We start from the raw sequence: 10,366 nt of genomic DNA on the forward strand, positions 1-10,366 counted from the left end.
TATTATTATTAAAAAAAAAAAAAAAAAAACTAACCATTTCTTTTGTTTTTTAGATATTTAAAAAACTAACCATTTTTTGTTTTTTTTAGATATTTAAAAAAAATGCAAAACATTTAAAAAAAAAATTATTTTCTTTTTCTTTGCGAGTTTGAAATTCTGGCTTCATTCTTTAGTGCTCAGCTTTCCACCTTTCTTCAACCTGCACATACAATTCGATGATTAGAAATGGTGATAATTTTAAATATGACCCAAGATGGTCATTTTAAAATTATAATAAGGGTGTCCACATATCTTTGGAATAAATGGCGTGCACTGATGGATGAAATGGCTGTTGTTTCTACAAAGGAGTACAGATCAATTGTTTTCCAGAACCCGAGATTCGTTGAATATTTTTGTTCTGCAACACCAGAATTGGAGTATGGTCGAATGAACATCGGGAGCCGCCCCTCAAAAAGGAAGCCAAGTGGAGGAATTGAGTCACTCCGTGCCATCCCATGGATATTTGCTTGGACACAAACCTGATTTCATCTTCCTGTTTGGCTAGGATTTGGTGGAGCATTCAAGCATGTTATGGAGAAGGATATAAGAAATCTCCATATGCTGCAGCAAATGTACAATGAATGGCCATTCTTTCGGGTTACAATTGATCTAGTTGAAATGGTTTTCACAAACTACTGGTATCTGATGATTTGTGGGTCATCGGTGAACAATTGAGGGCTAACTGTGTTGAAACCAAAGATTTGCTACTGCAGGTTGCTGGACATAAAGATCTCCTTGAAGGTGATCCATACTTGAAACAGCGGCTCAGACTTCGTGACTCATACATTACAACTCTGAATGTTTGCCAGGCTTATACCTTGAAAAGAATTAGAGACCCCAACTATCATGTAAATCTTAGGCCTCATTTGTCAAAGGAAAGTTCAACCAAACCGACACCTGACCAGCATACACATCCACGTGGGAGAATGCAGACAAATATAGAACGCCATCATTCAAAAGTACATCAAATCCTGGCGATGATGATCCTCCCAGCAAATCTTCCGATTCTAACCGAGATCCTGGAGAGATCATAGGAAATCATAAATTTCAAGGATTTTTCTCTGATGCGATGATGATCCACCCAACAAATCTTCTGATTCTAGCCGAGTTCCTGGAGAAATCGTAGGAAATCATAAATTTCAGTTGTTCCTATAGACCGACTTGCAAATATTTTTAGATATGTTAATCATCCTGAAGCTGTGGCAGATGCATTTCGAAAGATTTGGCCAATTTTGAAAGCGGTTTTTGATCAACGTGCTTGGGACATGCTAACCATGGAACGACTATGCCGGGCTTGCAAATATGCTGTTAGAACATGTGGGAGATCCATGGGTGTCACAATAGGTGATATGCTACAGGTTGTCCAATTGCAATATCAACATCACCATCAGTCTTACTTCCTTTACCTTTCAAGCGAAGTTATAAAGGTATTTGGTTCTGATCCCTCATGTGCAAATTATCTGGGAGATTTAATTACTTCACTCTTTAGCCACACTATTAGCCTTCTAAAGACTATTCAGTATTTTACATCGAGGCCAGACATTGCTAATGACTGCTTTCTATTGGCATCAAGATGCATCAGATATTGCCCCCATTTGTTAGTCGATTGTGCAATGACTGGCATCACCATATAACACAGGTTATTTCACTGGTTACGTGATGAATTGGGTTCCAACCCGGATTATTTAATTAGTTTTCTTGAATTGCTGACAGTCTTGCCACAGGAGGCATCTAGCTATAAAATAGCAGCCCGTCCAGAGAGGCGTCGTCAATTCCAAAAGGAGCTTGTTTCATCCGCGGAGGTTTCTTTTGGTTTGCTGGCTTCTTGTTTGAGTTTTAAAGAGCTGCATGAACAGGTTTTGGATGCTTTTGCATCCTGGCTAAGACTGAGCCATGGGATACCAACTGCCACCCTTGCTTCTCATTCGTTGGTCCTTGTAGCTATTTCTGGTTTGAACTCAGAGCAACTTTTTGATGCAGCAGTGAATGCCATTTGTGAATTGATTCATTACACAGTGTATGGAAGTCATTTTATTTTTAATTAAAAAAAAAAAAAATCTTATTTTTATTTTTAATTAAAAAAAAAATCTTATTTTTATTTAAAAAAAAAAAAAACTAACTTCATTTTAGTTATAGTATATTTTTAGAATTTTTCTTTATTAGGTTTTAATAAACAAAATTTTGTTGATTTAAAAAAAAAAATTCAACTTAAATAATAAATTAAAAAATTTATGTTTTTAATTTATTGTTTAAAGAAAAATCTAAATAAATAAATAAAATCAACATAAAAAATAAAAAAAATTATGTTTTCATTTACTTATTACTTTTAATATTTTCTTTTTAAAATTTGTTGTTTAAAAAAAAACAAAAATTCACAAAATTCACACAGATTTGAAAATTAAAAAATGGGATACTTGGAAACACATTTCGAAAATCGATTGTAGGATTCTTACGACGATAATTATTTCTAATAGCTTTAAGTTGGCATTAACTCATCACATCTTTCTGTTGTATGCTTTATGATGCACTAATATGCAGAACACAACAGATAATTCAAATGTCCATTTCATGAGTTATCTGATACAAACATGGAGTATTATTTTTCATGGTTATTTTTAAGAATGGATTGAAACTGATATCATGAATTGAGTTACTTTCAACACTTTGATTTTTCTTAAAATCTGTTTTATTTGGTATGAAATTTTTTCGTAAGAATCATGAAGGAAATGCGCAATTCTTCTTGAACAAACTTATGTTTTCTTTCTGCCAAGTTTTTTTACAGGTTATAGGATAACAAAGTGATCATTAAGGAGATTGCATTGTGACGACAATTAGTCTTCCAAAGACTAAATTCATGAAAAATTCTGAAGACAAATCCATCTCCACAACCACTACCTTCCACCTCCCTTTCTGAAAAAGATTTTGAATTCCACCAATTGTAAGCATGACATTTCCATATCCATTTTTCATAGCAAGAGTTCTTATTTATACACCATGCATTTCCTTACATCCATTCCTTACAAGCTTATTGCCATTTTCCTTGTCATTACCATTCCCCTTCATTTCCAGGACCTCCTTAATTAGGATCCTCTTCCCTTGCATATTATATTGAATCATAAATAAGTTAGCTAGACATAGAGTTAGTTGCCTGCTCCTGCATATATATTGCTGGCACCATCACAAGCTTACGAGTTTCCCTGGTCGATAATTTAATGAATCAATTTAAGCAAATAAATTGCCCAACAATATTCTTGAACCATTTAAGCTCAAATATTTCTCGAGTATGCCATATTTATGGTCATTGGAGATTACCTTAACATAAATCAACATATATTTATGTATGATTATTTTTTCAATAACTTTTCTTCTATGGGGCAAGTTGTTTCATTTGTGATTTATGTTTTAGTTCTTATTTTACTATTGCTAACATGTCCTCATAATTATTTTCTTTTATACAAAAAGTTATAAGGTTCAAAGATGTTTTCTTATGCTCATAATCGAACTCCATGATATTTTTCATTTTCTCTTTGACAACTCAATTTCAAAACTATATGGGGCTATATTGTTATTTAAAGTTTTTTTTAGCAATTTAATGTTATCCTTCATATGACAATTTTCTTCACCTCCCCTTCTTAAGTTGATTGTTTATTTTATTGGTTTTTTTTCCCATTTCTTGTAATATAATCTCAATTTTCTACAACCACGTCTCCAACTATAATATTTTATTATCTATTTATGTCTAAATTTTATATCTAAATTTAATATAATCAAGCATTTCCTCTAACTCAATTTTAAGTTTGTATTTTGTCTTTTATCTCTGTTTTTTCTAATTATTCTATATGTTTATAAATATTATCTAAATTTACTTTATTAGGCCTCCGATTTATAGATTTTGGTATTTATTGTGATTTTCTCATATTTGAGAATAGAGAAAATAAGTAAGAATTATAGAAGAAACTTGTGCACTTGATTTATGACAGGATTTGAATGACAACATGAAAAATGAAAAATGAGATTAGAATTTTGAATAGTAGCTCAAAGGAAGATTAGACCCAAAATCAACTTTAATCATGCTTAAATTGAATGACTTCTATCGTGCTCATAGTTCATACCAAAATTAAATCCCTTTAAAGTTAAATAATCCTAATCCATTATTTTACAAGCCTAAAATTCCATATGAGCATTGCTTTAAAATCATTGAACAAAATTATTGCAGTTTGAGAAAAATTAGTGTGGAGTAATGACAAAATGTTGATGAATAATCACCATTGCTAATATGAACCTCATTCGAGTGTAGTCCCAAACATAAGGTACTAAGCGACTCTACTTTTTCAATATAATCTAGATTGGTTAGGAAGTGGATTTGCTATAAAGAAAAAACATCTAAATACTTTTCATTATTAAAAAAATTCTTAACCACATCTATTGGATTAGATAAAATATAAGTAGTTATGTAATTATCTTATTGGTAAATAACTCTAGTTTCATAGGGTATTGCTTTAAAGTAGTCAAAGCATAGTTACTAATTTGATGAGAATTATGATCTCAAAATAAGAACTCTAGTCCTAAAAGTCCATATTTTGTGACAAAAAATATCATAATTGACCTTCATTTCGAAAAGTAGTGCAATTGGTAATAACATTTTTTTTCACCATTAAATTGCCACCTTTTGCAACCGTGACCTTAAAAATATCTTTATGTTGTTTACAAAAACCTTAAAATCATTCCTTAAATAAAAAAGTGGTGTTGATAGTGGCACCATTATTATTTTTAAGGTTAAATCCACAAATTTTTTGAAACCACTATACATGATTGTCGATGCCAGTGCAACAAAAATCTTTAAATCAACCCAAAATCAAAAAGTATTTCTTCTAGTAGCAGCCCTCACATTTTTTAGAGATAAAATTATAAGTTGTTTGTAATCATGGCCTTAACAAATAATACGTTCTAAATATAAAACTTAAAACCAATCCCAAATTAAAATTGTCATCAATAATAACCACTTTGTTTGTCAACTTTAAAACTACAACATTTTAGAAATAATTATCCAAAAGCCTCTATTAAAAAGAAAAAAGAAAAACACAAAAAATTTAATAATAAACCAACAAACAAACATTTCAGATAAAAAATAAAATTATATATATTAAAAAACTAATTCTTATGAGCTTCATAGTGAAATTGGGTGTTGGTTAATTCCCAAAATGCTTTGGGAATAAAGAGTCTGTCACCTTTGCAATAATAAGAGGGTTGAAGATAAAAAATACTTTCTCTTGGACTACCATGCTTTTACATCCATTCCAATTTTAATAATCTTTTCCACACTACCAACCTTATTGACCTGCTAAGTCAACAACACTAAGATGAGCAAGGAATGCTTCTGATCTGGATTTAAACAGGAACGCGACAGATTATAGACATAAACATAAATACAGAGATGCAAAAGAAATAATATTTCATTTCATTAATGTAAAATATTGAAATATGCTTACAAACAGAAGTGGAAATAAACTAGCTCGGGCAATCGTAGCTTATCTCTGAGAAGAGATGTGACGGCTACATACCTCTGAACTACATTACAATGAGGCTCAAGGGCCTTTTTATTATTGAACAATAAGAGCAAACCCTAAACAACCAAAACCCTAACTTGAGGAGATGTAACACCAAGAATTTATGGGCCCTGTTGGGGTAAGTTGGACAGCCAACTTCCCGGGGTCGTGACTTGGTCATATTATCTCCGTTTGACGCGCATGATACCCTGTTGGAAAGATATCTCCTAGGACTACGACGAAAAAGATGATTTTATCATAATATTTCTAGTAGTAGATTTCCAAAAAAACGTCGTTTAGGGCCTCAAAATGGCTCCAGAAGTTTAGGACCCAAAAAACTACTAAAAATAGTAAATTGTGCTACAATTAAGGAAACTGAAAAATTGAAAGAAGCAATGGTGGGGTTACAATTGGAATAGGTGGGTGGCCACCAACATTCACCCAGATCATTCCTACCCCCCTTAGGAAGCAATGGTCCCCATTGCGTTGAGTTCCTCCATGAGATGAGGAAACTTCTGTTGAACTTGGTCCCTAATGAGCCACTTGCCCTGGTGAAGGAGTTGGACTTCTTTGACAACTCGATAGATTTGGATCCTTTGTTTTCAAGTGTTCTTGATTTGCGTTTCCATGATCCGATCAATTGTGGCTTGTTCCATGCAATCTAGATTTAACTCTGTAGGTGTGAGCTGTTCTACAATGTCTGATGTGTCCAACAATGGTGGGAAGTATGTTTGAAGGTGGTCCACATTGAACATTGGGTGCAGGCCAAGGAATTGGGAATGTTGAGCTCAAATGCATTGTCAGCCACAGCCTTGGTAATGGCGTAAGGACCATATCGTAGTGGTCTGAGTTTCCAATAGGCTCCGGTAAGACGTTCCTTCTACAAATGTAGCTAGACTTTGTCGCCCACTTGAAACTTGTGTGGCACCTGATGTTGATCATGTCACTGCTTGTACTTAGCATTTGATTTCTCCAGAATGTCATGGACCTCTTGGAAGATATGTTGGATGTGCTCAATGAAGTTATTTGCCTTATCGGCTTCCAACTGGACATGAGCCGAATCTGTTTGAGTAGCTGTAAATGGCATGGCCACATCAATGGGACATAGTGGTTGGAATCCCAAGCCCACCTGAAAAGGGTTGTGGCCAGTCAAGCTATAGAGAGCCCGGTTATAGATATGCTGAACATAGGGGAGGCTCTCATCCCATGTGTGTAGATGCTTTGAGTTGTACATGCGCAAAATGTGTATGATCATCCTGTTGATGACCTCTGTCTGGCCATTAGTTTGGGGATGGAAAGTTGTGGACTTAGTGAGGTTGGTGTCCAGCATCAACCAGACACTAGACCAAAATGTACTGAGGAACCTGCTACCTTGATATGAGATGATAGACTATGAGATCCCAAAGTGTACCCACACTTGTTCAAAGAAGATTTTAGCAGTGGCTTCTACTGTGATATTCTTCTTACAGGCCGCCATAATGGCCATCTTTGAGAATCTGTCGATGACCACAAAAACAAAGTCATTTCCATTAATAAAAGGAAGGCCTGACATGTAATCCATGGAGATGGATTCCCAAGGTCAATTAGGGGTAGGAAGCGGAGTATAGAGGCATTGCTTCTTGATGGCCAGTTTGGAAATGGCGTAGGCAATGCAGGATGTGATGTACTTCCCGAAATCTTGTCGAAGATTCGACCAATAGAAATACTTCTACAGTACTGCCACCGTTTTCTCGACACCGAAATGCCCAACAGTGCGATTGTAGTGTGCTTCCCAAATCATCTTGGCACGCTCGCTTGAAGGAACACAAAGGTGAATCAGGTGGCATAACAAGGCATATTGAAGGTGAAAATCTAGAACATGCCAACCCTCTAAGAGTGTCTGGTATGTGTGGCCGAATTTTGGGTCGCTTTTGTAGAGAAGTGGCCAATCAGAGGTCTCATGCCCACAAGAGTTGAGCACGGTGGCTAACGCCATGGTCAGTGGTCGACTGAGGAAATCTGCAACATTATTGGTGTTGCCCTTCTTATACTTGATATTCAAATCGAACTTTTGCAAGTATGTGGACCACTTCTTATGGTGATCATTCTGCAACTTCCCTTGCATCTGTATGAACTAAAGGGGCCAGTGGTCTGTGGGGATGACTATTTTCTTCCCTAAAATGTAATGCTTCCATTATTGGCAGGCCTACATAATGGAATACATCTCTTTTTCATAAGTGGCATACTTCCACACTGTGTCTGAAAGTGTCTCAATGTGATATGCCATTGGATGCCCGTGTTGAGTAAGGACTTCCCTAATAACATAGTCAGAGGTATCTGTCTCGATCTCAAATGGTTGTTGCAAGTCTGGTAATGCGAGCACTAGTGCCGAGTAGAGGCGATGTTTCAACTATGTGAATAACTTCTATTGAGATTTAGACCAAAAGAATTTTGTTTTCGCTCCTCCCTTGGTGACTTGAATCAAGGGCCAAGTGATATGAGAGAATCCCAACACGAACCTGTGGTAGAAATTGGCAAGCCCTAGAAAGATGCGGAGCTCTATCAGAGTGGTTGGAGATGGCCAATCCTAAATGACTTGGATCTTGGTTGGATCCAAATACACCCCCCATCCATCAATAATTTATCCCATATATTGAACTTGGGTCATGCCAAAAGTGAATTTCTCCAAATTGGCACATATCTTGTGTTGCCGCAATGTTTGGAGAACCTGTCAGGTGTGGTGGAGGTGCTCTTCCCAACTCTGGTTGAAGATTAGGATGTCATCCAAGTATACCACTACAAATGAGTTGGTGGATGTCCATAAGATGTCATCCATCAGCCTCATGAAGGTTGCAGTAGCATTTGTCAACCTGAAAGGCATAACCAATCATTCAAAAAGGCCCTCCTTGGGTTTGAAGGCAGTCTTCCACACATCAGAGGGTTTGATTGGTACCTGGTGATATCCTGAGTTCAAGTCGATCTTGTTGACATATTTCCCCCCTTCAGTTGGTCGAAAAGGTCATCAATCAGTGGGATCGGGTACCTATTCCAGACAGTGATCTTGCTCAACACCCGATAGTCAATACAGAGTCTCCAAGTCCCATACTTCTTCTGTACCAACATGATTAGGCTCTCACAAGGCGATGGACTTGGTCGGATGTGACCTTTCCATAGCATCTCCTGAATCTGCCTCTTGATTTCATCATTATCTGGAATGAAGCGCCGATAGAATGGTCCATTAGGCAGCGGTAAACCTAGGGTCAGATCGATGGAGTGCTTGACCTGATAGTCTAGAGGCACCCCTGCGGGGGAGGTGAAGATGTCCTTGTAATCCTCCATGACCTTGTCCATCTGTTGTTGTCATGCGGAGGGCCCTTGTCTGGAGGTCGTGGCCACCATCTTCTTCTTTCCCTAAGGGTGTATCATCAGGAAAACAAATTTCCCGGTTTTGGAAATGAGCTTACTGCATTGTTTTGCAATAAAAAAAGAGATGACGGTAGGCGGTGCTACCTTCGGTATCCTGTACAAATTATTTCCCAAAATAACAATAATAGCACGAGGCCTTGACTCATACATAACATGTCACCTCCACAAGTATGGTTGGCCTAATAATATATCACAAACATCAAGGGGAGAAACATCACATAGTACCTCATCCATGAAGGGATTGACATTGTATGGAAGGCAACATTACTGGCTCACACGAAGATCCCATCCTTGGTGAAGCCATCCGATGGTGTATGGTTGGGGATGTGTTGTTGTCAGTAAGCCTAGCCACTTCATGAACTCTACTGAAATGAGGTTCTTTTGGCTCCCACTATTGATAATGAACTGTAGCAGGGAACCCTTTATCCACATCTGGGAGTGGAAGAGGTGCTCCTCCTCCTCTGGATCTTCGGGTTCCTCCTTCTGGATCTTCATGGTGGTGACAGCAGCGTTGGGCTCCACATCGATAATATGCTTCCTTTTGTCATTCCCCTTGTCCGGTTCTGACTCGGAGTCGGAACATGCATTTGATTCCGAAGCCTTTAGCTTGGCCACGAGTGACTGCTTGGCCCAACACTCACTTGTGTTGTGAGTGGAGCTCTTATGGAACTCACACCACTTTCCCATGTCCTTCTTCAGCTTCGTGATGTTGTTCTTTGTTTACAGCTTTGGCGGGTTATACTCGAACACCCCACCTTGTCTTTGTCCTCTGTTCTACAGTTTGGAGGCACCTTTCCCATGCTTTGGATTCGTAGATCCAAAGTCTTGCTTCTTCTGTTTAAACTTCTGCTCGATCTTGAGAGCGTATCGGTATGCCTTGTTGAGCGAGGAGATGTCTAGGAACTCCATATCGTCCTGTATGTACCTATGTAAGCAGCCATAGTATTTGAGTACCAAATGCTTCTTAGAATCCTTGATACCTAACTCTGTGCGAAGGTTATGAAAAATATTGGTAAACTCCGGCACGTCTTGGTCCCTTCCCTGTTGCAACATGGTCCACTTTATGTATATATCCTCATAGCTTCTGACTGGGTAGTACTGCTCCTTAATGGCATCCCAGAATGAATTCCAAGTGGGTGCGGCTGAAAACAGTGAGGTCGTACTTTCATCCTTATGCTCGCAGTAGGTTTCCCACCAGTCCTTGACATGGGGGGCTTCCTTGAGAAGAACGAAAGTAATCTTTTCCTGCCTAGAAAAATCATGAACAAAAAAATACCATTCTAACAAATTTAACCATTTATCTACAATGCCTACATCTATCTGACCCTCAAATATGGGAATGCCAAAGTTAACTTGTACCGTAAAGGGTGTGGCAC

General features: G+C 37.3%; 1 pseudogene; it reads left to right on the forward strand.

The window, feature by feature from the left end:
* Nucleotides 1–243: 243 nt before the first annotated feature.
* Nucleotides 244–1,073, forward strand: LOC149198117 (phosphoenolpyruvate carboxylase pseudogene; annotated as a pseudogene).
* Nucleotides 1,074–10,366: the final 9,293 nt, after the last annotated feature.

The sequence above is a fragment of the Pinus tabuliformis genome, chromosome 2_2 (assembly GCF_031772625.1).
Source record: "Pinus tabuliformis cultivar Carrire ecotype Pingquan chromosome 2_2, CPIR1, whole genome shotgun sequence".
NCBI lineage: Eukaryota > Viridiplantae > Streptophyta > Pinopsida > Pinales > Pinaceae > Pinus > Pinus tabuliformis.